This window comes from Canis lupus, chromosome 6 (assembly GCF_011100685.1).
Source record: "Canis lupus familiaris isolate Mischka breed German Shepherd chromosome 6, alternate assembly UU_Cfam_GSD_1.0, whole genome shotgun sequence".
NCBI lineage: Eukaryota > Metazoa > Chordata > Mammalia > Carnivora > Canidae > Canis > Canis lupus.
The window spans coordinates 67,228,875-67,247,519 of record NC_049227.1 but is presented as its reverse complement, the minus strand read 5'-3'; the positions used below and the strand labels follow the sequence as shown (position 1 = coordinate 67,247,519).

General features: G+C 35.6%; 1 long non-coding RNA gene across 2 annotated transcripts in view; it reads left to right on the top strand.

Moving 5' to 3' along the window:
- The window catches only part of LOC102152021, a 60,421-nt gene that overhangs the window by 23,799 nt on the left and 17,977 nt on the right, over positions 1–18,645 (top strand). For both annotated transcript variants that reach the window (XR_005360457.1, XR_005360456.1), the window contains 2 exons: positions 12,145–12,311; positions 15,972–16,072. This is a non-coding gene — a long non-coding RNA (uncharacterized LOC102152021). The remainder of the gene's footprint in view (positions 1–12,144; positions 12,312–15,971; positions 16,073–18,645) is intronic.

Sequence of the window (18,645 nt, the reverse complement as noted above, 5' to 3'; positions counted from 1 at the left end):
TTTTAAACACTGCAACCTCGTATCAATGTAGCATTCACTTAAGAATTTAGAATTAGGTAAGCTTTTGGATCCATTCAAAGGGAATCTAATTATTGCAGCCATTCTTTTCTAATTCATTAATGTATTCATTCAATAGACATTTTGGAACATCCATGATATTTAAATCATTTTTGCAATAAAATGAGAGATATAAATATGCATGAGCTTTTAAAAAGCTTATAATTTATGAATAAAGGTAATACATAAAAATATAAGAAGACAGGTAAAATATAATGATAAATTTTCAACAAGGAAATGTGAAATTGTGATGAACTATAAAAGATAGGGAGAAGTTGTTCTGGTGTAGTATTTAGGGACTGAATTATAAGTCCAAAGAGCTGGATTCAGATCTGACATTTCTCTTGTATTGTATATCTTGCTTTTTCTGAGTCTCCATTAGTTCTCTCCAAAATTAATTTTAAAACACATATTATCAATAAATAGTGCTATTAGTAGCTAGATACTTTACCTACAATACACTTAATTCCTCTAATAACCCTCTGGAAAATACATTACTACCCACATTTTATACATGAAGAAGCAGTAGCTCATAAATATGATATATCATAAATATGCTAAATTTATATATTAAATATGCTTTAAAACTACTATGAATAGGTGAATGTGGTCAACTAATGTTTGATAAAGCAGGAAAGAATATCCAAAGGGGACAAAAAAAGACAATCTCTTCAACAAATAGTGTTGAGAAAGTGGACAGCAACATGCAAAAGAACTAAACTGGAACACTTTCCTACACAAACACAAAAATAAATTCAAAATGGATCAAAGACCCAAATACAAGACAGGAAGTCTTCATAATCTTGGAGGGAAACACAGGCAACAACCTCTTTGACAATGGTGTAGCAACTTCTAACTAGATACATCTCCTGAGGCAAGGAAAACAAAAGCAAAAATGAACTTGATGGGAGTACATTAAGATAAAGTTTCTGCACAGCAAAGGAAACAATCAACAAAACTAAAAGGCAACCTTTGGAATGGGAGAAGATGCTTGCAAATGACATGTCTGATAAAGGGTTAGTATCCAAAATCTATAAAGAACTCTTCAAACTCAACATCAAAAGACCCCAAATAATTAAATTAAGAAATGGGCAGAAGACATGAGTAGATATTTTTCCAAAGAAGACAAATAGAGGTCTACCAGGAAAAAAATTATCAACGTCACTCATCATCAGAGAAATACAAATCAAAACTGCAATGAGATATTACCTCACACCTGTAAGAATGGCTAAAATTAACAATACAGGGAGCAACCAGTGTTGGCAGGGATGCATAGAAAGCGGAACCATCTTACACAGTTGGTGGGAATGCAAACTGGTGCAGCCACTCTGGAACATAGTATGGAGGTTCCTCAAAATGTTAAAAAATAGGGGTGCCTGGGTGGCTCAGTGGCTGAGCATCTGCCTTTGATTCAGGACATGATCTTGGGGTCTGGGATGGAGTCCCATATCAGGCTCCTGCATGAAGCCTACTCCTCCCTCTGCCTATGTCTCTGCCTCTGTGTGTGTGTGTGTGTGTGTATGTGTGTATCTCATGAACTAATAAATATTTTTTAAAAATGTTAAAAATAGAACTACTCTTTGATTCAACAACTGGGCTACTAGATATTTATCAAAAGGATACAAAAACACTGATTTGAAGGTACTCATGTACCCCAATGTTTTTAGCAGCATTATCAATAATAGCCAAATGATGGAAAGTGTCCAAATCCCCATGGACTGATGAATGGATAAAGAAGATGTCCTGGAATGGAATATTACTCAGCCATCAAAAAAGTGAAATCTTGTCATTTCTAATGACATGGATGGAGCTAGAATGTATTATGCCAAATGAAACAAGTCAGTCAGAGAAAGACAAATACCATATTATTTCACTGATATGTGGAATTTAAGAAATGAAAAAGAAAAATATGAGCATGGGGGGGATAAAAGAGGCAAACCATAAAACAGACTATTAACTATAGAGAACAAACTGAGAGTTGCTGGAGGGTGGGGTGGGGAGGTGAGAGGTTTAACAGGTGATGGATATTAAGGAGGGCACTTGCTGTGATGAGCTATGGTCGTTATATGTAAGTGATGAATCACTAAATTCTACACTGGAAACTAACATTATGCCATATGTTAACTGATATTAGAATACAAACTTAAAAAAAAGAAAATGACTACGAATAAGTGAATAAAGTGGGGTTAGAAATCAAATCTGTATAATGTTAAACCCATACACGTTCATTTCCCTGTACTACATAACACACATTAAAGTTGTTCACTGCTACGCTTGTGACTCTTTGTCATAATTTCCTCCCCTACTCTGCTTCACTGAATTTTCCACTGTTAAATTGATCATTTAAAATTTGAGTTGGTTGAGTTGTTAATTAGATTATTGAACATCCTCACTGTTCAGACTCATACAAATTTTTAAAGTAGCACCTCACATAGATTTTGGTTTTCTTCTGAATGCATTATTTATGTATATATAATATCTACTAGGTATATATGTGTGCTTATATATATATATATATATATATATATCTTCAAATAAAATAGTATAGAACATTGTAAAAAATAAATTACCATCTATATCCTAAGTTTTACATTAAAAAACAGTTCAAGATCTTCTTTTCTATCTAAAAACCCAAAAATGTTCCCAAACTATATTGTTCTTTTTCTTCTAAAGTTGATGATGGGCATATTAATATTTCCTTTCATATAATGTAATGATTATACATTAAATCATCCTGAAGATAGTCATGTCTACCCTCATTTACGGTTCCCAAAGTTAGTTAACTGACATACACTTTTGTTGTTAGATCATATTTTTATTTTTAATTTTTTAAACTGAATTCTTCACTACCAATCTATGTCTTTTTAAACTCTGAAACATGTCATTAAAGCCAGACTCTTAATTCTAATATTTCTAGTTGAAAATATATAAGGATTATACTTCATCTTACATTTTATAAACCCCAGCTTATATTGACATATATTGAGTTTTAAGTCACAAAGACCTCTTTTATTTCATTTCATTTCATTTCATTTCATATTTTATTTTTATTTTTAATTTTTGTGCAGAATGATATAGCCATTAAATTCCTCATTGTTCATTTTAAGAAGTCTTTTTTATAAGTGAGAAAGAAACAGTGAATTTTGAATGTGCTATAATGTATCATTATGTATCTCAATGTATCATTTTCATTTCTTTATTCTGCATCTCATCCACAATTCAGGGTTTTTTCCAAGTTAAAATATAATTTAAATATATCAACCTCATTTAATAATTTTAACAATAAAATATGACTCATGTTTTGCAAATCGTTAAATATATTAGATAATATGAAATATTTGGCAGCAATTTTATGGTCTTTCCATGAAAACCTACAATCTAATAAAATGATTCACAAGCTTTTATAGATCCTTTTTGATCTAATAATGTAATCTAATAATTAAGAAATAATGAAATGTATTTTCTTCTGGTTTGTATCTTCATTAATATTGTTTCATTGATTAAGCACTTTCTGTAATTGAACTATGATTCACTCATAAAAATTCGCAAAAATATTACTATTTGGTATGCCAGTAGGTCCTCACTTGTTTTTTGGGAGATGGTACTCAATGGACCTAAAAAAATATACTCCACAGCTAAATGTGCTTGGCAAATACTACATTATTGTATAGCAACTTCTTGATTTATAATATATATATTTGTCTAGCCAGGGCTTTAAGAAATACTGGAGTAGGGACGACTGGGTGGCTCAGTGGTTGAGCATCTGCCTTCGGCTCAGGGCGAGATCCCAGGGTCCTGGGGTCCTGGGATCGAGTCCCACATTGGGCTCCCTGCAGGGAGCCTGCTTCTCTTTCTGCCTATATCTCTGCCTCTCTTTTTGTGTCTCTCGTGAATAAATAAATAAAATCTTAAAAAAGAAAAGAGATACTGGAGTAAAGAAACTTGTTTTGCTATAAGAACTCCCTATCAAAGTAATATGAAAATGGATCAGTGTTTTAATACTATAGCAGGCCACTATGACGGGCAAATGCTGAACTAACTGGCCATCAGACAAAAACCACTGAGAACCTAGATACCCCATTTCCTGCATACAGGTCATATGAACCAGAGAGAACTTATTTTTAGAAAAATTATTTCGAACACCATTATGTTTTTGCAGAAAATGTGTAGTTTTAAGTATTTTTGTAATGTCATGGTATAAAGAAAGGTCTGTGGTAGAGTAAATGGAGTTAAATAATAAAATCTCTAAAGTGTTTAGAGAAATAATTCCAGAGATTTAAGATTTGGCTAGTAACCCTTTCAAGCTTGCAAATCGTCTGTCAAATGTCTCTAAGCTTGACATGTGAACTATATCACAAATCTTTCCACTTAACTGCTAGAAGAATGATGTTTTTCTAGTGGCCATGTGGCTTGGTCTAGTTCTGAAAAGAGCCTTCCCCAGAAAAGATGAAATTGAAAGCTTCACAAAGTAGAGGACCGCAGACTAGGTAAAGAAACTGTGTGAAGTGAACTGACAAAAATCTCATTTGGGAAGAGTTGGTAATGACAGTAACTGCTACCATTTGTTCAGGGTTAACCAAGTGCCAGACAGTGTTTGAACCAGGTACTGATCAAGATCAAGGGAAAAGGGAGAAACTTCTGTTTGGGCTGATATTGATAAAGTGCCACACTGTGTTTGCCTCATGCTATCTAAAACATGGCTCTTGTAATTAGTGTTTCAGAATGATAATCTGACCTCAGATGAAATTACAACTACTATGTAACTCAGCACCTGTCACTGTTTGAAGATATAATAGGGGAAGGGACAATGTAGTGATAAGAATTTTTATTTTAATTTGTTCTGCGTTAGACAATTTTTCCATCTACTTCCAATCATGCACCGTGTAGCTTTGGCATGTTGCATTTTGTTGTAATGCAGAAATGGTATCCAGTGTCACAACAGCATCATGGGAATTAAAAGAGTATTTATCTCTTTTACTCCCTGCCAGGAACTCAGTTGGAAGCCTATGTTCTTGAACTAATAAGTAAAAGAAGCTTCTTCTAGGGTATCTCATTACTCCTTCCATCTTCTCCCATTTGTATCACTGACCTTGAACTATACATGTCCAATGTTAATGGGATTTCCTTCAGGAAATTTTTCTGAAATAGAATTGTTCCAAAAATGCTATGACTTTTATTATTATCCTGGTTATATGAAAGCATTTTCAAACTTTATCAGATAGGGGTTTACATCTTTAGTCATAAGGGGTTAATGGTTTTTTTGTTGTTTTTTTGTTTTTTTTTTTTGTTTGTTTGTTTTTTTAAGAAGCAAACCTCTAAGTGAGACCAGTTTTCATGTCTGAGAAAAGAATTCTGACTTTCTGATTCTAAAATAACAGATGAAATATTATCAAATTTAATTTAGGTGATGTTTTTAGTAGGAGTTGGAGAGAGACAAACCTGGATTTGTAACTGTATGAAATATCAATTGGCCACATTAACCAGAATGCTAATTAAATGCTAATTAAATTAGCTAATTAATTAGCTAATTAATGCTAATCAAAATGTCCGTGATACAGTGCTAAAACTAGAGCGAGATCTGAGCATAATCTGAGTTATAACCTGACCTTGCCACTTTTTAATGGGTGTGGCCACGAAAAGGTCATTTATTCTCTGCAGTTTGGGTTTTGTCATTTGTAAAATGGCTTGCCGTGTATGTCGAAGAGTTTAAGTGAAGGTATTATTTATTTGATGGGGTTTTGTGAACTCTCAGTACTTTGTAAACTCAAAAGAAGTATACAAGCAAAGGCACTGGTTAGTACTAGCAGTGATTATTTCTTCAAGTAATTAATCACTTTGGTCAGAACACTTTATTTTGATCAGAACATTTAAAAGGGACTGTTCACACCTTTCCTAATTTATAAAAGTCTTTACAAGTGCCCCTTTTCTATTAAAAAATGGAACATTTTATATAAAACTAGTGAATATATTGTTTCCCTCATCCCTTCTATTTTTTCTGCATTCCTTTTGCTCCCTCATATACAGTAAATATAACAAGGCAATTTATAAACACTTTTTGAAACTGAAACTTCAAAAAGCGTATCAAACCACTACTTTGAAATTTTTGCTGTCTCTGTGGGAATGAAGAAGACTATAAAGAAGAAAAGGTTAATGAGCCAAATGGACACATTGAAAGTTCCACTTCACTTTTCATCTTATTTATCCCATATCACCATCAGACCTGCTGTGGCCTGATAATTTTAAAATTCCAGTTTTGATGGAGACAAGGTCAGAAAGAAGAAACAACTACCTTCTTTACATGGAAATATAGTTTCACTTGGCATCGTGAGTTTCAAAAATTCAGTGAAAATGTGAATAAAATGCACATATGGGTCATTTCATCGACCCATATGTCAATTCCATATTTTAAACTGCTTTGGCTGGGGTACCTGGGTGGCTCAGTGGTTGAGTGTCTGCCTTTGGCTCAGGTCATGATCCCCAGGTCCCAGGATCGAGTCCCACATCAAGCTCCTTGCAGGGAGCCTGCTTCTTCCTCTGCCTCTCTCGCTGTGTCTCTCATGAATAAAAATAAAAATTTTAAAAATATAAAAAGAAAATAAACTAATTTGCCTAACATAAAAATCAAAGTGTTTATGTCTTTGTCATCTTTCAAAAAATATCTGCTACTCTAGTTCTTAATGTTGCAATGTACAGTAGCAACACAGAATTTCAGGATGAAAAAGAAAAGAAAAACCCATATCATTAAATAACAACCAACATCTGAACCAAAAAGGAAGTGGATAAACTGGTATTTCAATCATTTGTATATTTCATATATGTAAATTGCATGTTTATATACTGCACTTATAATTTTTTTTTTTTCTTAATTCTAAATCACCAGTAGCTGTTAAGGCCGGAGTATGCTCACATGTGGTGTTGCCAGTAGCTCTTTTTTTTTTTTCAGTGTAAGATTCCGGTTGATTTGTTGGAAGTGTTGTGTTTGTTGTTGTGTTTGTTCATAAAAAAAAAAATGTTATATGGGCATGCTCAAGTGTCTTCAGGTACAATTTTGCTTACCCAGTCATAGATGGTTGCCAAAATTAAAGACGATGAATGACTCATTATCCTTTGGAATAAGATAAGTGGATGATGTTTTCTTGAGAAACATTTCTCACCATATTTCTCACAACAGTATGTTTACTTTGAAGCAGAACAGGAATAATTCTCAACAAGACACTGATCCAAGGACAAAGCCAATTCAGCACACTAGCTGTAAAAGCTGCCAGGCCTGTATACAGACCCAGAAAGGATGTGTCTAAAAACACTCAAGGTGACCACCTGGATGGCTCAGTCTGTTAAGCAATTGACTCTTTATTTCAGCTCAAGTTATGATCTCAGGGTCATGAGATCAAGCCCCTTATCAGGCTCCATTGCTCATCAGGGAATCTACTTGAGATTCCCCTTTCCCTCTATGTCTGCCCACCCCGCCACTGCCCCATACTCTCTCTCTAAAATAAATAAATCTTTTAAATACACACATACATACATACACACATACACACACTTGAGGTATAAACAAATGACTTATTCACACCTGATTGTAGGCAGTGACTCGTACCACACATTTTGCTGTGGCACATTGGTGTCACCATGCAGTGCTATTGACTCCCGAAGAAAGTAGGGGAAGAAAAAAGTCTCTGATTTCTGTTAGTAATGATAGATCCATTAATTTTCATTTTCACTGAATGTGGCCCAAGATTTATACACTTGACAAATATTTATGAAATGTCTCCTCTATGCTAGGTTTTCAGATACACATTTGTTTTAGAATGCATATATTCTATTCCAGATTTTTTCCTCTAAATTCTACTATTTTATGAGTTTTTATTAAATTGGATTATCGTATTAAACTGATTTGAGGGGAAGGAAGCTGCACTACAAATGTCTCTCTCTCAACGTTTCAGAGACAAATTCACATAACAAAATTTAAATGTTTACATAATGACAAATCGAGATAATCAACTGTGTCTGCTTCCCCAAAACTATGTGATGGACTACTAGGGTTATATTCATCACTACCCATAGGAACAGACCAGATAAGGAATTTAATAGAAACAGGGACACTTAAGCCAGTGTCTTTAAAGTGTTCATGAGGATTTCTCTTGAGTTCTTAATTGCTCAATTTTAAACTGCCTTCAGCATTTAGCTGGGGCACTGAACACTGGGAGTAGATCTTAAAAAACAGTTTTGTCCTAGGCTTAGAAATACCTAGGAACAGGCACAGCTGGGAAAGATGAATCTATATTGACATTTCTAAGATGTTTCTTAAACATAGTCTCATTCTCTCCCTTCTACTAATCTTCTACTGAAGGTTAATATACTGAATCCTCCATTGCATCAAAGCTTTACAACTTACAGACAGAAAAGAACTGGTGAGGTTTGCTTTCACCATCTTTTGTTGCCTAGCTGTCCTTGCTCCTACAGCATCATCCAAATAGCCTGAGATCCCCTGAACCAGGAATTTCAGTTGTTCCTGCCTTCCAAAGCCATATTTCCAAATGCCATACATCAACCTTTTTCTTTCTGCTTATTTCCACTTTGATTTCACACATATTGTTAAAACCCACCAACTGGCAGGTATTATTTTTTATATCTTATAATATAAACATGAATAAAATATGGTCAGCAGTCTCAGGGAAGAGAAAGCTTTTAAGACTGGTGGTTATGATATAATATATTTAGGATAGTTATCGTGATACACACAAAAATAAAACAAGAATACAAGGAAGAGGAACAAGAGTCACCTGAAGAATCAGGGAAGGTTATATAGAAAAGGCTAAACCTGAATCTATTCTGAATAATACTATTTTGCAAAGGTCGGGTGGAGGAAGGGAATTTCAGAGGACATTACGCGAAGAGGCATAGAGATTATATGGCATGGCGTGAAAGGGTGCTAGGCACTTACAAAAGTGGAAATAGGAGGTGATAGATCTCAAAACATGAAGTTTCTGACATCAATTTTCTCCCTCCTTCTGATATTCTTCTGAGGCTAGTTGGCCAATTCCAATCAGTAGGCAAAGCTCATAGAAGACCAGTCCATAGAGGTGAGCCTTCCAGGTTGAGCAGTAAGGGAGGAGGAGGTGCAAAATGGATATGGAGGTTAAAACTGAAGATAAATGAAGGAGTCTACTTTTTGCCCCTCAGTCTCTACCATGCTCTCTCTTCCTCATGTCTTGCAAATAAGGAATGCACAAAATCCCCTCAGCTGTCTTATCAGGCTGGCATGCCACGCTATCAATTTAGTTGGGCTAATACCTGAAACCTAAAACATTAACAAATATATTATTTAATTTTTTATTAAAGATTTTATTTTATTATTCATGAGAGACACAGAGAGAGAGAGAGAGAGGCAGAGACAGAGACAGAGGGAGAAGCAGGCTCCATGCAAGGAGCCCGATGCAGGGACTTGGATCCTGGTACTCCAGGATCACGCCCTAGGTGGAAGGCAGGCACTAAACTGCTGAGCCACCCAGGGATCCCCAACAAATATTTTTATTCTTTCTTTTTTAAGATCCAAGCAGAAAGATGAAAAGAAATCATAACAATTTAATCATTCCAGTCCCTGTCTCAGTAGCTGGCCATTAAGCAAGCCTAAGTAGGTATCGCTCCTGCTTTTGTCCCCCTCAAATTCCATACTCCTTCCCATTTGCTCTTTGCCAACACCTCAATTTCAAGAGCTCTTTGCCTGGTGAGATGACTCAACTCTTGATTCATGAAGAATACAAGGATTTTTGTCATCCTGACTTGTTTTTGCTTCTTTTTCTCATTGATCTGATTATTTTTAAAAAAAATGTACTAAGAAGCACCCCAGTGAATTCTTTGGGTTCTGTTCTCTCTTGGCTTATGGTGTCTAGAAGCAACCCCATTTTCAACTACCCTAAGAGTAGAATGAACTTTTTCTCTGCCTGTTGTTCAGTAGACCACAGCATTCAAAATGGTAAGGGGGAGGTTTCAGCTTCCACTTTAATTAAACAAAACTTCAAAGCACTAAAACTTCGAAGTGAACATAGCATAAGATTATGGGATAGAAGCAAAAAAACCTTGCCTTAATTTACGTGTGATACTGTAACAAAATACCATAAATTGAGTATCTTAACAGAAATTGATTTTCTCAGTTATGAAGGCTGGAAATCTGAGATCAGGGTGCCAGCACATTCAGGTTCCAGTGAGAGCTCTTTTCCTCCTTTGTAGATGGCTACCTTCTAGCTGAAGGCAACACATGATCCTGACAGAAACACGTATCATGGGGGTCTGAGCCAGGTGGTTATGCACTTACAGTTTCAGACATGCTTGAAACAGCATGGGATGCTGTGGTACACATCCACTTTATGGATTAAGTAGCATCTGTTTAATAATGGGAAATTCAAGTCACATAGTTGCATGGTATCCCATGGTCAAGTTTTTAGAGACTAACAGGGCCAAGTAGAAATCTAAAATCTACTTTTCTAATGGAGAATGGTTGCTTCCATAACAGAATCTTCCACTGAAGTTTGCCAGAAGCTCTGCCCAATATTTCTATCTGGCATAGACATTTTTTATAATGTGGGATTTGCTGGGTGGGAGGTCTAAGTGCAGGACTACTTATACTATAGCCTTGAGGCGGTACAGAACCTTTATTTTATCCCAATTTAAAATACTTTCTGAATTAAGTAGCAGAAGAGTTGGAGCTGAACATCTAGAGGTGATGTGCATTATCCCCAACATCCAGAGTTTCATCAAGCACCAGGTTCTTTATGAACTCTAAATGGCCCAGCAATTTCTCTCTCTCTTTGCAGAAGCTTTTTTTTTTTTTTTTGAGAGTGTCAATTGGTGCCTTGTTTTTCATTTTTAACTTTTTCCCCAGTTTTATTGAGATATAATTGAAACCTGATTTGGCAGAGGGTTTTGCAGTTCAAGTTCCATCCTCTTGCAATAAAGTTCTTACTTCCTGACTGGTATATTCAGTTAGAAAAATATCATGAATATAATATGATGGGATGTAGGACAGCCAGAAAATCAAGGTACCTCTGGTTTATGATGACAGAGAGCAAATGATCAGACATAATCTTCAGATAAGACAATGGAAGTGTATTGCTCTTCTTTTCAAGTAAAGGCGAATGACTCATGATTAAATTTACTGGTAGAAATTAGAAAAAAAATCTATATCTAAGTTGCATGGTAGGGCCAGTGACCGCACACAGCATTGGAGCTGCAGCTCTTTTGGGCAAGACTCCTCCTTAAATTTGCAAAATCCAGTCATGCTTTAAGGCTCATCTGTCTGGCTTTTGCACTGGCCAAACAGGAGAGGTAAGTGGGGATATGACAGGAACTGTTACTCTTGCTTTTTTCTACTTTTAAAAATAGTGGTGCTAATCTCTGAAAAATTCCTAGGCATGCATTATTGTTTTTAGTATATCATGGGGAGGTTCCAGTAGCTTCTGCTAGGCAATTTCTACCAATACAGTACATAGTTCAGCAGTCAAGGAGCTAATGTGGTTTATTTTGTTATGCATTAAATATAGCATTTTTCACTATTTATTCTGGGACTAGGAAAACAATAAGCATGAGTTTGACTTACACTAAAAGTCTGTCTTATAATCTCTCTAGGTTCTAAATCTGTCTAGTGTGTTAAGTCACCATGGGTTAGCATGGATCTAGAGCCAGTGTCCACAAAACTCAAGGGTTGAGTTCTATTCTTTCCTTATACACATGTTTAAAAATTGCTGTAAGTCTCTCTAGGAGAAACTGTGGAGAAAATTTACTTGTGGTTGCATTGAAGAATATTTTCTCCAAGAGACTTGGCTTTCTCCATAAACACACATCTTGAATTCTGTGAAATGGCTTAGATCTAGACTCTGTGAGACCATAAGTCTCCTACAGCAATTTGAAACTGATTTCTGTTTACTTGATCTAGAATTTTCCCACTTACAAAAGTACCTTAAGAGCCTCCCCACCTATTTTATCTCTAGAGATCCTATGATCAATTAGCTATAGACTTTGGCTTGGACAGTACTCTGTCCCTATCTTTTTTTTTTTTTTTTTAAGATTTTATTTATTTATTCATGATAGACACAGAGAGAGAAGCAGAGACACAGGCAGAGGGAGGAGCAGCCTCCATGCAGAGAGCCCCACATGGGAATCGATCCCTGACCTCCAGGATCATGCCCTGGTCTGAAGGTGGCACTAAAACCGCTGAGTCACCAGGGGCTGCCCTGTCCCTATCTTCCTACTATCAGGTAAGTCTGTGTTACTGCAGAATATCAGAACTCCACTACTCTTCTGGACCCTGGAGATCGCGATTCCATAACATGACCTCCCACCACCAACTGCGGTCACTACAGAGTGCCTAAGCTGTGGAGAAAAGCATGTCCCTGATTTTCAACTCTAGGCTCCCCTAGAGTTGAAGCTAGCAATGGGTTAAGCAGACTCCACATGCATTCTTTGAGCCTTTGTGCCCAAAGGCTCAAAGAATTTGTTCAGTGTGCCCTGCAAATTCCAACATCTCAAGCTCATTGATTATAGTCCCACCTTCAATTCAGCATCCTAGCATAATACTATTAATGTTTACCCCTAGTGTTTAAACCAAACACAAATCATGAATGCTAAGTACAGTCTTTTCAATAAATTCAACCAACCCATACTCATCTTATATTTCATGCTATTTGGCCTAACAACCTTATCACATATCCCACTCATGCTCTTCAGACTCCTCAGGATACAAATTGGCAAGATCCTACAACTCTTTCAGTGAATAAACTACTTCTTTTCATATTAGTACTTGTACTTCTCCATTTAAACAATGCTGTCACCTGATTCTTCCTATACCTGCAGGCCATTAAGAGGACTGAGAGTTAAAAAAAAAAAAAAAAAAAAAAAAAAGAAAGAAAAAAGAAAAGAAAAGAAAAGAAAAGAAAAAAAGAAAACAAAAGAGGACTGGGAGTTAAACCTGAGATAACTGGTATTCCATTGTGAGGCAACTGCTCCAGCTTATGGAGACAGGAGCTGCCTCCATTAACAAGACAGTTTTAGCTAGGTTTGGGAATTTCCCAGCTTTTCAGAAATTTCCATCTGAACGCTATGTTTAGCATCCAAGACCCTCAGCTTTTCATTTTCTCTTTGTTGGCTCTCTAGGACCTTCAGAGGAGCTTTTCCCACATTATGATCTTTGTAACACCTATTGTCACCATTGCCACTAAGTGACACAGACACTTGATCACCACACATCACCCTCCACTGGTACTTCCTCAATGCTTTTTTGCTCATGATCCATTTTTGGAATTGAGATGCAAGCACTTGCCCATTATCCTCCCCACCCTGTAAGAAGGATATCCACCTGCTTCTATAATATGTAAACAATCAAATCTCAGAATCTTAATTTTAAGGCTCCCTTCCTGGAGCTACTCCTGGGGCCAATTACATTTTTTAGTCAGAAAACAGATGACACACCCTACTGGAGTAGTAAGAAAAACTTAATGGAGGAAACAATTTTTTTTTTCTTTAAGTAAACCAAGAGGGGATTATGAAACACTCCAGGAGTAGCAGGCAGTGGCAAATTACCACCAACTTTAGGCTGGAAGTGGTAAGATAAAGGAGTAATTACTGAATTCCAGACAGACCTGTAGCTATCGGAAAGGCTTCCCAATGGGAACATGATCCCTGCCAAACTTCAGTCAGGCAGCAGGAAGCTGGTGCAGGGTGGGGGGCAGGGGGGACTGGAATTTCTGACTCCTCTATCCTTCCGTTGATCTATTTACTGGTGACTCTCATTGGCTGAGACCAAGCATAAGAACAAAGTCCATACCTTTTCTCACTATTCTTGATGATTATTTTTATAACCTTGTCTCCTTGTCCTCCACACACTTCTTTCCCTTTTCCTCTTCCAGCTGATGACCTATGATTTTACAGAGAAAACGGAAGCAATCAGAAGAGGATGTTCACAGATTGCCAACACCCTAAGAACACCCTTTACAGCATTTGTACCTACACCACATGCCTCCATTTCTGTTACCTGTGGATCAATTTCCGTGTTTCCACCTAAGCCAGGCTTTCTATAACTCCTACACTACATGCCATTCACTTACCCCCTCATCTGTCTCCAGCCATATTCTCCTCCATTTCTTCCACATCATCAATGTTTCATTTTTTATTATAATGTGCTTTCAACATATTAACATACTATTATTTTCCTGTCATAAAATATACTTTATTGCTCTCCCTTCTCCTTCTAGTTACTACTGCAGTTATTATTTTCTTGTTATATGAAAACACCATATGATTCTAGTACTGTTTCTAGAAACTCTCCTACTGTTATCCGTAAAACCGACTGAAGTCTGGCTTTCCCCCTGAAGCTGCTCTTCTTAAGGCAATAATGACCCAAATTGCTATCCAATGGTTATGTTTCAGTCATTTTAATTGTCCCATTGGCAATAGTTGACATAGTTGGTTATTCACTTTCTCTTAAATAATTTACTTTAACTTTGATAGCGGGATACTGCACACTGTTGGTTTTCTAGCTTCCTCCACGGTCACTTCTCAATATCCTTTACTGCTTTCTCATTTTCTCCCCACACTCTCAATACTGATTGCCACAAGTTAAGACTTTTGTCCTCTTCTATCTATACTCGCTCCTTTAGTGACTGTATTTAGTGTAATGGCTTTAAATAATATTTATGTGAATGACTTCCAAAATAATATCACCAGTTCAGAACTTTCTTCTAAATCCCAAACTTATGTATCTAACTGCCTTCATACCTCTACTGGGATGTTTCATGTCCTGATAATCTTTTCTCAAAATCTGTTCCGCTAATAACAGCCTTCCTCATTTGAGATAAGGGCCACTTTCCAGTTGTTCAGGGAAAAACGACATGACAGTTTGACATCTCTTTGTGTCACATCTGATACACAAATATTTTCAGCTCTCCTTTCCAAATATATCCAGATTCTATTTCTTCACCAAGTATTATAACATTTGGTCTGGACTACCATCTATTACTATCATCTCTTACTTTGGTTACTGTAATGTTTTCCCTATCTTTATCCTTACATTTCTGAAGTCTTATCAATAGTACAGCCAGAATGTTATATTAAAACAAAAACAAAGAAAAATCAAACCAACAGCAACAAAAAACTTCCCTTCATTGGATCCTCCTTTTACTGACAGTAAAGTCAAAATTCATTACAACAGCTTACATGGCCCTAGAAGATGCCAAGTATGCTTCCACCTTAGGATACTTGTCTTAGTTGCTCCCCCTTCCTGGTATAGTATTTCTCCAGACAATGTTTTTGCTCATTCCCTACCTCACTCAAGTCCCGGATGAGATCTCATATTTTCAAAAAGTTTATCCCAAGTACTTTATTTCATACTCTATACCCCTCCTTCCTAACACTTCAATTCACCTTACTCTGTTCTTTTTCTTTTTATTCTACAACAATTACCATCTTCCAACATAATATAAAGTGTTTTTTATTTCTCATTCTTTGATATATTTGTATTTACTAGGAGGCTTGTTTATTATACATCTCCCTCTCTTAATATTTGAACTCAGTTAGGACTAACATGTTTGTCTGATTTATTCACTGACATATCCTAAGCATCTGGCACACAGTAGGAACTCAATAAATAAATATTGAATGAATGACTACTTTATAAGATTTAGAGTTCGAGAGTTCAAACAATACCAGTGTGGATAACAGTAGATATCAGCTCTGGACACAGATTCTTTTCTCCCACCTCACACTAGCATATGTATCATCCATCTGGCAGATTGCATCTACTTAAAGGAAGCACCTAATGGGGCCAAAGAAGTTCTCTAAATCCAAAATCCTCTGACACCTGTCATTTTAACTCTTAAAACTTCTATGATTAAATCTGCAGCCTTAATTCTTGTTTTACTTAGCCATCAGCTCTTGGAGAGAGGGGAAAAACCAACAAAAGGGACAAAATCAAGAGTGGTAGATGGCCTTACGAACTGGCCTTGAAGACATAATCACACTTCAGGTAAATAGATCATTTTTGTTATGTTTTTTTTTTTTTTTTTTTTTTTTTTACCACAAATAGTAGTGTAAACCATTTCTAAACGGGAAAGTAAGGTACACTGATTCTCTTTAAGGTCAATCTATAAAATCTGCATTAAATAGCAAATTCCAGTGGAGCAGATTCAACTGCTGACTAATATAAAAAACTATTTTCCTAACGTTATCAGTAGATTGTATTGGGAACCCAGAACATAGTTTAATATTTTTCCTTTTTGTTTCCACTGCCAAATCCTTAAAAAACTACTCATAGCTCTTAGGGTAAAGTTCAAGTTTATTGCCATGTATTACAAAAAAAATAAAACAAAACAAAAACCGCTTGTCCACCTTTCCAGCCTCATTTCTAGCTTCTTTCTCCCTTGCTTCTTTTGCTACTACCATAATGACCTTCTGAAATAACATCATGTTCCTTTTTGCCTTCATGGCCTTTAAGTGCTGTTATCTATGCTGGGGATGTTCCCTTCCCCATTCTTTATTCAGTTAATTCTTATACATCCTTCTGATATCAGCTCAAAAGACCTTTCATAAAAAGTCTTTTCTGACCCACAGAATAGGTAAGGTCCCGTGTTATATCCAACTAAAACACCCTTCACATTGTTTAATAATGTTTTATACATTTTGAATGTATATATTTATTTGGGTATTTTTTTTGGGGGGGCATCATTTTTCCATCCCTTAAAAGACTGGACTCTAGATTTTATGACCAGAAGAACAATACTCTTTTTTCTAATCACTGTTTTCATTTTGCTGAGAGTATATTAGTCCCACAGTGTAGATTAGAAAAAAAAAAAAAAAAGAATAAAATGTATTAACTAGATAACTGATTCCATACCCCACCTCTTGACTATGTTAGGTTCCCCTGTTATGATCTCCCTTATTACTCTATTTTTCTATTAATTGGCAGTATGTTCTATGGCAATTACATAACTAAGAGCAACATGAAAAGAAACATATCTGATTTCCTATATTACTGGTAAAGCCTGTCATATTGTTCTGTACATACTACATCCAGAGCAGGCAATTACTAAATGGAAGTTTTTGTTCGTTTGTTTCAACACTTCTTTCTTAGGCTAGCAAATATTTCTTACTATGAACCTGTTTTAGGAAAATCTTTGGCCAGGTTATATTTTAAAGTTGTTATAGGTCAGAAGCCTAAAATTAGTATCTTAATTCTGCCCAGAGGAGTTGTATTAATCAATAAAATTCAACATAATGGAAAAAAAAACAACTCTAGTCTAAAACTTTATATCCCAAATATCTTCAATACCAACTAACCCATGAAAAAATATCCAGTTCGGGTAAGGGTATGTTAACTACTTATAATTGAATGTGACTTTTTCTTTAAAGACCTGCCATCCCACTTTCTACTAGGGCACATGACATTTCTAAAATAAAAATTATAATATGATCCAGGGACAAAATCCTGGGACTATGCTTAGGCCTTACCCTGAGTTAGTGCTTTTTCTTCCCTTGTAGCTTTTTGTTATTTTTTAAATCAAGTGATGTAATGAAGCCAATTTATATGACTCAAAAGAACCAATTTCTAAATTTTCAGGAATTTTGTGAGCAATTTGTTAAACCAATGGCATCTTTTAGTTTACATTATGGTAATTGGTGGGTGCTAAAAATTTGAGATTTTGTCCCCAGAAAACCACTTGTTAAAATAAATTTTAGCAAAACATTTCTTGAATCCTTTGTGACAATGCCTTGATAATCTAATAAAATCACCTTATGATGTCTATACCACAAAATAAGCTCCAGATAGTCACCTGATGTGCTTTATCTTTGCATTTGTATGCCATTGCAGTTTTTCAGACCTAATATATTCCAATAAATATTTTATATTAAAGAATAAATATGCATCTTTGGGTGGGACCATAATATAGTCCATGGATCATACCATAATAACCAAAGAATTTTGTACCTTTCTAAGGAATATATGGCATTCAAAGTTTGGTTTAATTAAGCCTTGAGAAGATAAACAAAACTCCAGATATTAAAACATGCCTTAAAGTTTCAATGGTGATATATATCAAAATAATATTGTAAATAAATTATGGGATCTAAGGGGGCCTGGGTGGCTTAGTTGGTTGATCAATAGACTCTTGATTTTGGCTCAGATCATGATCTCAGGATCATAGGATCAATCCCTGCATTAGACTCTTCATTCAGTGGGGAGTCTGCTTGAGATTCTTTCCCTCTCTTTCTGCTTCTCTCCCTCTCTCTCTCAAATAAATAAATAAATAAAAATCATTAAAATCTTATGGGATCTAGAGAATGATCTCACATCATAACAGACACAGATATTTAAAGTATGGCATCTCTTTACAGTATATTAAATTTCTTGAGTATAATTTTTTAACAAATATAGATGGTATTTTAAAAATGAAGTGTTTTAGATATAGGGAAGTCACAGAATCAACTCTTCTGTGCTATCTCTTTTTATACTCAATACTGCAGCTACGAAAGAATGTCAATGATTATTCAGAATTCTTCTCTTTGAATCCTTTCTCTGCCTTCCTGTTTTCTTTAAACATT